The sequence below is a fragment of the Leptonychotes weddellii genome, chromosome 2, assembly GCF_054177405.1.
Source record: "Leptonychotes weddellii isolate Sample4059 chromosome 2, ASM5417740v2, whole genome shotgun sequence".
Lineage (NCBI taxonomy): Eukaryota > Metazoa > Chordata > Mammalia > Carnivora > Phocidae > Leptonychotes > Leptonychotes weddellii.
The window spans coordinates 116,313,019-116,327,562 of NC_138370.1; the positions used below are offsets into that span (position 1 = coordinate 116,313,019).

Consider the following 14,544-nt stretch of genomic DNA (forward strand, 5'->3'; position numbering starts at 1 on the left):
CTGTTTTCTTCTAGAAGTTTCATAGTTTAGGCTTTACATTTAGATTTATGATTCATTTTGAGTTAAATTTTGGATATGTTCTGATGTATGGGCTGGTTGAGATTCTGTTGTTTTGCTTTTGTTTTTGCATGTGGATGTCCAGTTCTAGCACAGTTTGGTGAAAAGTTTTTCCTTTTTCTTTTCCACTGAATTCCTTGACATCTTTGTCAAAAGTCAGTTGACCACATATGTGTGTGTCTATTGCTGGAATCTCTGTTCTTTTCCATTGATTGAGGTGTCTACCTGTCACCAGTACCACACTATCTTGATTACTATAGCTTGAAATCAAGTAATATGAGTACTTTTTTTTTTTTTAAATTCATGAGAGACAGAGAGAGAGAGAGGCAGAGGGAGAAGCAGGCTCCCAAGGAGCAGAGAGCCCGATGCGGGACTTGATCCCAGTACCCTGGGATCATGACCTGAGCCGAAGGCAGACGCTCAACCATCTGAGCCACCCAGGCGCCCACCTCTTTTTTTTTTTTTTTTGAAATTGTTTTGGCTAGTCTAGTTTCTTTGCTTTTTTGGTGTAAATTTTAGAATCATCCTGTCAGTTTCCAAAAAAAAAAATACTAGAATTTTGATTGGGATTGCATTAAATCTGTAGATAAATTTGGAGAGAAGTGATAACTATGTTGAGTCTCCAAATCTGTGAACATATTATACTGGTCATCTTTGATTTATCTCATCAATGTTTTGTAGTTTTCAGAATACAAGTCTTGCACATAGTTTGTTAGATTTATCCCTAAGCATTTCATGTTTTTTGGTTGCTATTATAAATGGCAATATGTATATATGTAATTTTCATTTGTTTGTTGATATGTGGAAACATGATGGATCTTTGTATATTGAATTTTGTATGCTACAACCTTGCTAAATTCCTTTATTAAATCTAGTAGGGTTTTTTGTGGATTCTTTGGGGTTTTATATATAGACAGTCATGTTGCTTTGAATAAAGACAGTTTCATATCTTCCTTTGTAATATATGTTTTTTGGGGAGGGGGGTGGGAGGATGGGTTAGCCTGGTGGTGGGTATTGAGGAGGGCACGTTCTGCATGGAGCACTGGGTGTTGTGCACGAACAATGAATCATGGAACACTTCATCTAGAACTAATGATGTAATGTATGGGGATTAACATAAGAATAAAAAATAAATAAAAAATAAAAAGAAGCAGTACTATGTAATATATGTTTTTTATTTATTTTTTTATGCCTTATAGCACTGGCTAGGACTCCCAGTATAATGTTAAAGACAAAAAGCATTTGGTTTTTCACCATTAAATATGATATTAACTGTATTTGTTTAAGGATGCCAGTTATCAGGTTAGATTGCATTCTGTTCCTAGCTTACTAAGAGTTTTTAAAATCATGAATAGATGTTGAATTTTGTTAAATGCTTTTTTTAATATTGAGATTATCATATGGTTTTTTTTATTCAGTTGATACAGTGAATTATATTAAACTTTTTTCTTAAAGATTTGTTTGAGAGAGAGCACGAGAGAGTATACACACAGGAGGGCAAGCGTGGGGGGAGGGGCAGAGGGAGAGGGAGGGAGTCTTTTTTTTTTTAAGATTTTTATTTATTTATTTGAGAGAGAGAGCATGAGCGGTGGGGGGCTAGGAGGGGCAGAGGGAGAGGGAGAAGCGGATTCCCAGGGAGTCCGACTTGGGGATTCAGCAGACGCTTAACTGACGGAGCCACCCAGGCACCCTGAACTATATTAATTTTTCAAATCTTGAATCAGCTTTATATTTCCAGGATAAACTCCACTTGGTCATGATGTAATATTTCTATTATATAGTGCAATATTTTGTTAAAATTTTTCCCATCTCTCTTCACAAAGGATATTGGATTCCCAGTCTCCTTTTCTCTTAATGACTTTGGTTTTGGCATTAAGAAATTACTGGTCTCGTAAAATGTTTTGGGAAGAGCTTCCTCCAGTCTGGGTTGAACAGGTTAATGTAAACACACATATATAGTTTGTTATCTTGTGTTTTAAAAAAGGGGTGAGGGATAAAATATACATATAGCTGCTAAACTTTGCAAAAGGTAGGGGTGGTGGGAGGTGATGGGACCAAAGGTTTGTGGGTGGAAATGACACTTTTCAAAGTGTATCTTTTTATATATTGACTTTTCAAAGCAAAGCATGTTATCTTCCATATTCAAGATAGGGATGGGGAAAATTTTAAACTACTAAAACAAATAAACCTGACTGTACCTTAATTTAGTGCTATACCTACATTGAGAGGGAAGAAAGAATGAATCTAAGTGATTTATTAACAAATATATGACTACTTACCCTCTACTTGGGTGGAGGAAGAGGGAGGGATTGCAAACAAATCTTGAACTCTTTCTACTGGAGTTTATTTTTGTAGTGATAAGAACAAAACAAATCTGGGTCATTTTTAGGTGTATTATGCTTTGAGTAAATGTTTTGAGGTTGTTGGAGCCAGGACCTGAGGAAGCAGGGACATACAAATTTGGAACGGGGAAAGGCAAAAATGAATCCTGTGGGGATGGATTGGAATTGAAGGTGTTAGTGTGAATTCATTATTTTTGAAACTAGTATATATATGTGTACTTGTGTCTACATGTGCATGTGTGTATATATATATATGTATGGACATGTATGTACACATTTGTATGCATATGTGTATATATGCACGTGTATTTCCTGGTAGCTCTGTCCAACAAAAAGGCTAAGAAGGAAAGAGCAGCGAGAACACTTACTTGCCAAATCTTGATCTCTAAAACTATAACCAGCACAAAGGAACCAGAGATCCTCAAAGAATTGGTTGATTGCAGGCCTGGGCAGGGTATATACCAGGTGAACCTGTATCATTTTCCTTTTTGGTGTACTAGAAATGTAAAAGAAAATTTTTTGGGAAAAAAAATGGGAGCATTTCATGAGAACCCTGTTGGCCTTCCTACTTGTCCAATCTAGATTGTCAAATAAGTATAATAATTATGAACTAGTTAAAATAAGAATTCATTGTTCATAGTAATAAACTGATAAAAGAATAGAGAAGGGAGGTCTCTTGCTTACATTAGAATTCTGAAGTTCTAGAGTTGGCAGATTGTCAATTTGCAGACATTATAGTAAAGATAAGACAGGACAAGAAACATAACAAATTGGGGGCGGGTATTGGTGAGGAGAAGTTTATTTCCATGGTATTAAAATGTCTCCCCACAGAAGACCTATTATTTGCAAGGTATAAAATTGGGATTATACACTGGTGACAGCAACAACATGGGGCAGATGGATACCGTGTGATTCCAGATATGACATCCTGAGGGGTCATATCATCATCTGTGTGGTAGTCTGGCCAAGACTGCATAACCCGAATCTAATCATGAGGAGACACTAGACAGACTCACACTGAGGAGCATTCTACTTAGTAAAAAGGGGAGGGAGTTGTGTTCTTCCAAAAAACAATGTCATAAAAGACAAAGGATGTGGAAGTGTTCCATATCAAAGGAGGCTTAAGAGAATCACTACCTGCCCCTAGACTGGATCCTATACTGGATAGGAGGGGGGAATACTATAAAAGGACATTGATGGGCCAGTTGAAAAAATTGGGGAAGTGGATCCTAGAGTACATAATAACATTGTAATACTGTTCAAATTACTGAAGACCATGTACTGTGGTTATAAAAGAGAATATCTCTATTCTTAGGAAATGCACATTGAGTCAACAGAGCAAAGGGCCATGATGTATATCATTTATCCTCAGTTGGTTTAGCGAAAAAAAATAGCATGTGTGTCTGTGTGAATGGAAAGAAAGTGCCAGAGAGCACATGAGCACAGATGATAAAACAAAGAGAATAACATTGACAATTGGTGACTTTAGGTAGAACGGTGGTTTTGAATTCTTATATTTGCAGCTTTTCTGTAAGTCTGAAAATATTTCCAAACCAAATATTTAAAACATTTAAAAATATCTGCCCTTTATTTTTAGAGTTTCTTTATTTATAAAGAGCGTGGTGCTTTGTCTGGAACCAGTTTGGAATGAACATTTTTATAATATTTTCCTGTGTGTTGGTGTTGTGGCTCTGCAAGCCAGCCATTATTGAATATGACAGCAGTTAGTGGAAAAATAAATGTCGCTGTGTAGACAGCTAGAGTCTAAAACCTAATTTGCGGAGGGGAACCATTTACTATAGTGATTACTTTAAATTTCTGGAAGTATTAGTTGCAACGTCTACTGAAGTCTTCAGAATTGTTATCGCTTAACTGTTGGGAAATTAGAATGGTTATTTTATATAAAAAAATCTAACTGTTGCACCCTGATTAGATTTTCTTGTTTTGTAAACTCAGAAAGATTATAGTTTTTAGCCTAAGAGTGTAATTATTTGTTCATTCAAAAAATGTTAATTGAATACCCACCATGTGCCATAATCCTTTCTAGGCATTGAAGATATAGCACCAAACAAAACAAAGCTCTTGCCCTGTGGGTTTTATGTTTTTGTGGGAGGGATCCTGGGAGCAAAAGTGTTACTGTTTTAAATAGAGTAGCCAGGAAAGACTTAGCCCAGGAGACATCTGGGCAGACATCGGAGGATAGTGCAGGAGTGAGGCATGCAGAGATAATCACTCCTGGAAAAGCATCTAGGCAGAGAGAACAGCAAATGTTAAGGCTCCGAGATAGGAGTATGCTTAGCATGAATAAGGAATAGCAAGGGAGTCAGTAGGAAATGAGATCAGAGGTAATAGGGGCCAAATTATGTAGGTTCTTATATGCTATTTTAAAGATTTTGGCATTTACTCTGAGATGAGAAGCCATTAGGAGATTTTGGGCACAGAAGTTACATTATATGAATTATGTAAGATTATCAAGATCACTCTGACTGCTTTGATGAGAAAAGACTGAAGTAGGGCAAGGGTAGAAGTTGGGAGGCCAGTTATGAAATCATGGAAAAACTTCAAGTGAGAGATGATAGTTATTCTGGTCAAAGTCTCTAGGTGATGAGAAGTGGTCAGATTTTGGATGTATTTTGTAGACAGAGTCAGTACAGTTTGCTGATAGGGTGAAGAGAGGGTAAGAACTTTAGTGATGAGTGCTAAGAGGAGAAACAAGTAGCAGAGGTGAGGAGTGGCCAGTTAGATAGGATGAAACCAGGGGAAACCAGGAGAGTCTTTGTTCTAGAAGCCAGGTAAAGTGTATCAGGGCTTGGTGAGTCATGACAGTTCCTGCAGATAGGTCAAGAAAGATGAGGACTGACTGGCCTTTGAATTTAACAATATGTAGGTAATTGGTGGCATTCAAGTTCAATGGCATATTAGGAAGCGAAAGTAATTGGAATGTGTTCAATCTGAATTGAAGAATCTTAAAGACAGAGAGTACCGACAACTCTTTTGTGACCCTTTGCGAAAAGGGAATCAGAAAAATTGGCCATAACCTAGAGTGGTAGTTGTGTCAAAAGGTTCGTTATTATTGTTTGTTTTCTAATGATTGGAAATGTGTGTATATACTACTGGTTTGCTTTATCTGGAGGAGGAAACTAGGAAATTGATGATATAGGAGAGAGAAGCGGGCCTTACTAGAGCAATGCCCTTGAAAGGTAGGGGCATCATATCTATATCTAGTATCACAGTGGAGGAGCTAGACTTTGACCCAGAAAGTTCAAGCACAGTAGAAGGGTACAGATTTAGGTAAGTGAGTAAGTGTGGTTCTGGAAGTTCTCTTCTGATTGCTTATATAGGAATCAAGGCCCGCATGTAGAGTGATTCAGATTTTATGTGCCTTTTGATTTTTTTCTTTTCCCCTGTATGATGCTGTTCATCAGGTGATCCACCAGGAGTCCTGCGAAGGTTTAGGAGGGCTATAGCCTTGCTTGCTAAAATTTTTTTCAGACATTCAGCTTTTTGTTACTCTTTAGTCTGTCTGATTTGTATAACCCTTGGGAAGAGATTCCTAAAACCCTTCTGGAGCTAACTGGAAAAAATTTTTTTTTCTTACTGATATTCAAGCCAAAGAGTATGATTTTAAGATCCTTAGAATTTTCATGTTAGATATAAGAAAATCAACTTAAAGACATATTTAGGCCAAGGAGGTACAGCTAATTGTCTAGCCAAGTCTGAAATTGGGATCTCTGTTGTCTTCTAATTTATATAATTTGATTTTGAAATTCAGTTTTTATACCTGTGTGCATATTCATACATTCAAACTCACCCCTTTGACAATATAACTGACTTATTCTAAATTGGAGGCAACCAAAGCATGAAATAAAAACATGTAAAACGTCAGGGTCAAAATGAGAAGTCTGTCTAAAGTGTGACTTAAATTGTGATTTGTGTAAAGCTGCTACTTGAAATTATATTGCATATTGCAATTAGAATGCGTTGAAATCATGTCAATGCATTTGCCCTTGGATGAGTTTATATTAAAATAAAGGATTATAAAACAGGATTATGTAATATTCTAGATTTCTGGTACTTTAAGACATCTGTAGATTGCATTAATATACAAAAACATTTGGTCCTCTAGTTCACTGTTACCCATTCTGTTTGGCCTCCTGCTGTTCTGTTTCTGCTTCTTTATCTCAATGCTTGCCTGTACCTGGTAGTTCAAAATGGGTAAAACCAAATAATCATCCAAAGTACTAAAATTTCTATGAAACAATAAGTAAGAACAAACAACTGAGGAGGAAGTGGCAAAATATGTGAATAGGCATTTCATAAAAGAGGAAACATGAGTTAGCCAATAAATCTGAAGAAATGCTTGGTATCATTAATCAACAGGAAAAAGCAAAGTTAGACCACAATTCGATGCCATTTTATACCCCCAAATTAAGTTAGCATTACTAAGTATTGGATGTGGTTCAATATGAACAGGTAGTTCAGTATGAGCAAGTAGTTGGGTGGGATTATAAATTGGGGAAAACAAAAATTGGCATCATCATGAAAAATTGAACTTATGCATATTTCTCAACTCCTACGCACAGACTTAAGAGAAACTTTGGCACATGGGGCATAGGAGATGTGTATGAGAACTTTTATAACAGAAATGCTTATAATAGGAAAAAAAAAACCCTGGGAGAAAAATAAGATACTGTTGTAAGGAAAATGGATAATTCAATTATGATATATTTACAATGCAGAATTCTGCAGTGAAAAGGTATGAACTACAACTAATGCGACAACATGGATGAATTTTTTAAGATTTGTTTATTTATTTGACAGGGAGAGACACAGAGAGGGACCACAAGGGGGAGTGGGAGAGGGAGAAGCAGGCTCCCCATGGAGCAGGGAGCCCGATGCGGGGCTCCATCCCAGGGACCCTGGGACCATGACCTGAGCTGAAGGCTGATGCTTAACGACTGAGCCACCCAGGCGCCCCCCAACATGGATGAATTTTTAAAGCATAATATTGAATGAAAAAGTCAAACCCTAAAAGACAGGAGCTATTCTGTTCCCACAGAATTCAAAAGCAAATAAAATGAAACACTATGTTGTTGAGGGATATGTACATATGTGATAAACTTTTAAAAAAATATTTAATATTTTATTTATTAGAGAGCACATGCGTGAGCAGGGGGAGTGGCAGGCAGAGGAGAAGCAGGGAGCCTGATGTGGGACTAATCCCAGGACTCTGGGATCATGACTTGAGCCGAAGGCAGCCACTTAACTGACTGAGGCACCCAGGCGCCCGAAAAATACTGGAGAGAGAGAGAGAGCGCGAATGAGCTGAGGAGGGGCAGAGGGACAAGCAGACTCCTCACTAAGCAGGGAGCCCAAAGCGGGACTCAATCCCAGGATCTTGAGATCATGACCTGAGCTGAAGTCAGATGCTTAACTCACTGAGCCACCCAGGCGCCCCTGTGACAAACTTTTTATTTATTTTTAGAGAGAGAGTGAGCGAGCGCACATGCATGAGTGCATGTGAATGGTGGGGGGAGGGGGTGGTGGTGGGAGAGGGAAAGAGAATCTTAAGCAGGCTCTGACCCCCCTCCCCCACCAGCTCATAACTCTGAGATCATGACTTGAGTCGAAATCAAGAGTCAGGTGCTTAACCAACTGAGCCACCCAGATGTCCCTGTGATAAACATTTTTTTTTTTTTTTTAAGATTTTATTTATTTGAGAGAGTGTGTGCCAGTGGGGAAGAGCAGAAGGGGTGGGAGAAAGAATCTGAAGCCAACTGAGCAGGTAGCTGGGTGCAGGGCCTCATCCCACTACTGCAAGATCATGACCAGAGCCAAAGCCAAGAACCACCCACGCATCCCCCTGTAATAAACTGTTTAAAAAGGCAAGTAATGATAAACACAGAGGACAGCATAACAGTTACAGGAGATGGGAGGGATGATAGAGGTGGGGCATTGGCGGCGGGGGGGGTGGTGCGGCGAGCAAGTCAGGAAAACATTACCAGTAACTTCTATTTAGGTTGTTGAGTTGGGTGGTAGGTACCTGGGTGTTCCCTCTGTTTCTTTGAATTTAAAACATGTTACAAGTAACTGTTGTATATAACAAGAAATTAAAAAATAGGGGAGGCATATTCTGAAGTCACAAATTAGGAGACATGTCATCACTTCTGCTTATTCCCTTATCACCACTTGAATTCCTAACGTCACTCAGTTTTTCACTGGGGGTGTCTTGTTTTAAAGTCTTTTATCTGATTAAGCCTGTGTCTGCCATCTGTCACGTCACTCAGTGACAACTTGTTGGATGAGTAACTGCATGAATGATTTGGGAAAATAATTCAGGATTTTTCTTTAAAACTACCTTAGAGGTAGATTTTGAAAAATACTTTTCCTTCCACTTCTAGCTGGGTGAGATAGACAGTAAAACTAGGTTATTGTTATGTAGGCTTTTGAATGATAATTGGCTGTATATTTGAAGGCAATATTTTTTTTTTTTAAACTTGGGGTGCCTGGGTGGCTCAGTTGGTTCAGTGTCTGCCTTCAGCTCAAGTCATCGAACCCCGAATCGGGCTCCCTGTTCAGCAGGGAGTCTGCTTTTCTCCCTCCTTCCTGCTCGGGCTCTCTCTCACTATCTCTGTCTCTCTCAAGTAAATAAATAAAATATTAAAAAAAATAAAGTAAAACTCTCTTTTAATTATTTTTTTAAATTTTATTTATTTGACAGAGAGACACACACAGCGAGAGAGGGAACACAAGCAGGGGGAGTGGGAGAGGGAGAAGCAGGCTTCCCGCTGAGCAGGGAGCCCGATGCGGGGCTTGGGATCATGACCTGAGCCCAAGGCAGACGCTTAACAACTGAGCCACCCAGGCGCTCCTTAATTATTTTTTTAAAGTAATCTTTACCCCAGTGTGGGGCTTGAACTCACGACCTGAGATCAAAAGTCACATGCTCTACTGACTGAGCCAACCAGGGGCCCTTTGAAGGCAATATTTCTGATTATGTTTCAACTGTTAATAACATGATCAGAGAGATTAACAAATACATGACAAAAACAAATAGTTGATCAGAAAAGCAGAATGTTGCTAAAAGAGGAAGCTATTTATAGGTGTATTGTTTTAGAGTTAGAAGGCTCATGGGAGTTAGTCCAAGCTCCTCATTTTTGAATAAAGGCACTTTGGGACCAAAGAAGTAATTGATTAAGATCATAGAACTTGTTGAGTACAGAGTTAGAAAAGACTAGAACCTAGATCTCATGATTCATATGCTAGTGTTTTCATTTTGAAATACTGAATGGTAAATAAAACAGTTAAGACTTTTTTTTTTTTTCTTTTTTTAAGTAATCTACACCCATCGTGGGGCTTGAACTCACAACCCAGGGATCAAGAGTCGCATGCTCTGCTGACTGAGCCATCCAGGTGCCCCAAATAAAACAAACATTTCAATATCCTATATAAGGCATGCTAAATAACTCAAGATTCGGTTATAACCATTAAGTGAGGAAGCATCGTTTTCTGATTTTAATTTAGAACAAACAACATTTACCTTCAGATACTTGACAGATATACCTAGAAAACTAACATGAATTTTTTGCTTTTTTGCTCATATTTGGTTTTCCAAAATTAGTGTGATCTGTGTTATACAAATGAATACTGAACTGGATATGGGAAGAATTAGGTTCTGAACCTGGCTCTGCCACTAAGTAACTGAGTTGTCATTGATTGTTTGCATAACTTTTCCTGGTCTCAGTAAAATGAAGAAGCTGAACCAGGTGGTTTATAGAGACGAAATTTAAATGACTCTGTATTCTTTATGGATTTTAGATGGCACATTTTATCTATCTTAAATCATTGTCATGTGTTCTGCTATTAAACTATCGCCAACAAATAAGGAGATAAGGAATCAGTAGAAAATGAACAACTCATTATGCTAAAACATAGTCGGAAAATGAACTGGGTTTTCTTTTTCTTCGTTTCATCACAGGTATACTACTTCTCCACATTTGCTTCAGGAAGAAAGTGCCTGCCACTCCTATTGTTTCTACGCAGGTTCATGCCAGCCCAGAACGGAGAATCAGGTCAGTTTTATGATTGTTCTGTCTGTCAGACAAGGAGCCAGGAGCAAGAATCATGATAGTCTTTCTCACATCATTGCATTGTAGCAAGACCACTGAACTCAGACTCATAAGAGCTGGGTTTCAGTCCTTCTTTACCACTAATGGCTGGGTAAGCTTAGGCAAACCTGCTTTCCTGAATGGCTGGTAGTTTTCTGCACCAAAAAAAGGGATATATTAGAATAAATTATCTTCAGTTTCCATTTTGGTTTTAAAGCATTATTATTTTTATTGTAGGTACCTATGTAGAATAAAATTGTGTTTTTAAATCATCATTTTCTTTCTTTCTTTCTTTTTTTTCCCCCTAGAAAAATCTAGTGGTAAGCATGGGCTTTGGAACTCTAATTCTGTTCTGTTGCAGTTCCTTTGAGTGACTAGTTTAAATGATGAGCTATGTTGTGAGGCACTTGAGAGTACTACTGCTACCTGTTTGCCTTAGTTTTAGTATTTTACTTGGCTTTATTGTTACTGAAAAGTTTTTTACATGAGGTGGTTAGTCCTTCAGTGATGTTCTTCAGTTTTAGAGAGGGTACCCATTTGACCATGGTAGTCCTCTATTGATTGCACATGATGCAATTCAAATAGCTTAAGCGAAAAGGGGAAGTTATCATTTGGGTGTGTCTCCTGGGGGACCCCAGAAGATCCAGAGACATGCAAATGCAGCTGGGCTATAGAGAAGAACCCAGGAACCAAATGCAGTCAGGTTTCCCTCACGCTGTCAGTGGAGCGTCTCTCCTGTGTGTCAGTCTCACGTCTTTGCAGAACTGGCTGTCTTCATTTTCCATTCTTTGTCATGGGAAACATGGTTGTCACCACTCCCCACACACTGTGTCTTATAGTTCAGACTCCCAAAGAAAGGCTGACGCTTAAGTACCCAATCCCAGATTTCCCAGAACAGACTCTGATTCCTTTTTTTTCCCCCCCAATGTTCAGTTTCCTTTAGTAAACCCCATCTCCCTGAAGGGCAGGTACAGGCAGCTAGGTGATGGCAAGAGATGTTCACTTGAAGATCTTGCCCTGTCTCCAAAAAAGATCACAATCTGAAGTACTGGGGATTAGGACTTCAACATAGGAATTTTCAGAGGGACACAATTCAACCCCATAGCACTGCATAACAAATTATTCCAAAACTTTGTGACTTAAGATAACAAATGTTATGTTACAGCTTTTGTCATTCAAGAATCTTAAGCTGGCTCCTCTGGTTCAGAGTCTCTCGTAGAGCTGCATTCAACATGTCCACAGGGCCGTGGTTTCATCTGAAGGCTCTGGGGGAGGAGGCCCGAGTTCCTCATATTGGCTGTTTGCCAGTGACCTACACTAGTTCCTTTCCATGTGAGTTTTGTAATGTAATCATGGAAGTGGCATCCCATTAGTTACTCCCTTTTCTCTTCATTAAGAGTGAGTCACTGGGGCCCTTGGGTGGCTCACTTAGTTAAGCCTCTGACTCTTGGTTTTGGCTCAGGTCATCATCTCTGGGTCATGGGATCAAGCCCCGTGTCATGTTCTACACTCAGCATGGAGTCTGCTTGTCCCTCTCCCTCTGCTCCTCCCCCTGCTTGCATGCTCTCTCTCTCAAAGAAAGAAATAAAATCTTAAAAAAAAAAGTTCTTAAAAAAAAAGTGAGTCATTAGGTCCAGCCCACACTCAGGAGAGAGGATTACACAAGGGTGTATATACTAGGAGGTGGGGTCATTGGGCACCATCTTTGAAGCTCCCTACAATAGTATATAAAAATGAAGGAAGAAGAAAATATGCTAGGTGGAAAGGAAAAATACCTAAGTTATTTGGTATTATTCAGAAAGCTTAAGTTTTCAACTTTTTTTTAAAAGTAATCTCTACTCCCATTGTGAGGCTCGAACTCACGATTCCCAAGATCTATAGTCGCATGTTCCTCTGTTTTAAACAATCTCATTAGGATAGTTTCAGCATATACTTCTAAATCATCTGATTACATGACTGAATTCTATAAGCAGTTGTTTAATTATAATTATTTGTGAATTATTATAAATAAAGATCATACATTTTAGTAGAAAGTGAACAGCTAAGTATTAGAAATGATGAGACTTATTTTTAATTCCCACTAGGTTTGGAAGTTTAAGTCATTTCATGCTGTACAAAAGTAAAATGAGTATGAATTCAATAGAATTTCTATGTGATATCCTTTTTTACTTGTTAGCAGGGTGTGCTTTAACAGAGACCATACAGAATTTTAAATTGAAGATTTTTGATACAATGGACTGAGGAATGCATTCTTATATTTGAACAAATGGTAATATTTTTTCTTAGGAAGAAAGCTCTGCTGCATTGATTATGGCAGAGAGGAAGTTTTATTTATTTTTAAAGGTTTTATTTATTCAAGAGAGAAAGAGAGAGTGCGCTAGAGAGCACGAGCCAGGGAAGGGGCAGAAGTAGACTCCACACTGAGCAGGAATCCAGAAGCGGGGCTCTGATCCCGGGACCCTGGGATCATGACCTGAGCTGAAGGCAGAAGCTTAACCGACTGAGCCACCCAGGTGCCCCGAGGCAGAGAGGAAGTTTTAAACTTACGCTCTTAGGATTCTTTGTTAACAGGATACTGAACTGCGAGTTTTGTGTATAATTTGTCTTCTTTTTATTATGAAAACTTCTGGGAGTGGATTTAGGACTAGATTTGGGACTTTAGACTCTCTGAAGGAAATAGTGTTGAATATTTTATGGTTTAGAAAAATATTACCCAGAAATGAAAGTTTATGTAGAATGAATTCTCTCTAGAAACATATTGAAAGAGTTTAAAAAGTTCAAGAAATGGAACTCAATACTGTATGAAAAGTACAGGTATATTTAATGTGAAGCTTAAATTACAAAGTTTTAAAAGTTTTTATAATCAGAAAAAAATACAAGTTGTAAAGTAAAGTAGCACTAATCAGAGTATTGGGATTTTAAGTTTTAATTCAGTTTTCCTCTATTTCAAGAAATGATACCTAAAGTTTGGGACTTAGAAGTATAAATCATTTTAATCTCACTTTATCCCCTTTTGTGATCCTCCCCCCACCAGTAGACTTTTGGCTATTGACTAGTGGTGGAGGTTTCTATGACTTTTCTTTGAGTTATTTTTGACCCCGAGTATCCCTTATTTGGCTCTTGTTTTGAGGACAAATTATGTATTGATCTTCATTGATAGTATGATTTAAAAAATTATATAAAGATTTAAAAGCAGGTATGAGTGAAAACTACAGTGTAATATATGTTTTGATTAAGGTACCAAACTTAGTCATATTTCTAACTTTAGATCATGATGTCGTTATTTACATCTCTTTGCCCTCATATACATTTCTTAATTTCTCTTCTTATTTCCTCATCTGAAAGGTGGACTTAATAATAGTATTTAATAGAAGTATCATAAGGGTTAAAGGAGGTAATGCTTGCAAAGTCCTTAACACTGTACCTGGCACATGGTAAGTACAAGCTAAATATATATTAGCTGCCATTCATTGTTGCAACCAATGGCCTTAAGTCATTTTTTTTAAAAAAATTTTTTATTGTTATGTTAATCACCATACATTACATCATTAGTTTTTGATGTAGTGTTCCATGATTCATTGTTTGTGCATAACACCCAGTGCTCCATGCAGAACGTGCCCTCTTTACTACCCATCACCAGGCTAACCCATCCTCCCACCCCCCTCCCCTCTAGAACCCTCAGTTTGTTTTTCAGAGTCCATCATCGCTCATGGTTCGTCTCCCCCTCCGATTTACCCCCTTTCATTCTTCCCCTCCTGCTATCTTCTTCTTTTCTTCTTTTTTTTTTTTCTTAACATATATTGCATTATTTGTTTCAGAGGTACAGATCTGTGATTCAACAGTCTTGCACAATTCACAGCGCTCACCATAGCACACACCCTCCCCAGTGTCCATCACCCGGCCACTCCATCCCTCCCACCCCACCCCTCACTCCAGCAACCCTCCGTTTGTTTCCTGAGATTAAGAATTCCTCATATCAGTGAGGTCATATGATACATGTCTTTCTCTGATTGACTTATTTCGCTCAGCATAATACC

General features: G+C 38.3%; 1 protein-coding gene and 1 non-coding gene across 10 annotated transcripts in view; one reads left to right on the forward strand and one right to left on the reverse strand.

The window, feature by feature from the left end:
- Positions 1-14,544, forward strand: part of WDFY3 (WD repeat and FYVE domain containing 3) — a 261,467-nt gene that overhangs the window by 22,932 nt on the left and 223,991 nt on the right. For 5 of the 9 annotated variants that reach the window (XM_081812195.1, XM_081812202.1, XM_081812201.1 and 2 more), the window contains exons 1-2: positions 9,639-9,812; positions 10,378-10,471. The gene's annotated coding sequence lies outside the window, so the exon portion shown is untranslated. Of the gene's footprint in view, positions 1-9,638; positions 9,813-10,377; positions 10,472-14,544 lie in introns of those variants that run through there. The other 4 variants (XM_081812200.1, XM_081812204.1, XM_081812198.1 and 1 more) reach the window with 3 other exon arrangements.
- Positions 9,298-9,369, reverse strand: TRNAK-UUU (transfer RNA lysine (anticodon UUU)). Its single transcript has one exon. It is a non-coding gene; the product is annotated as a tRNA-Lys (tRNA).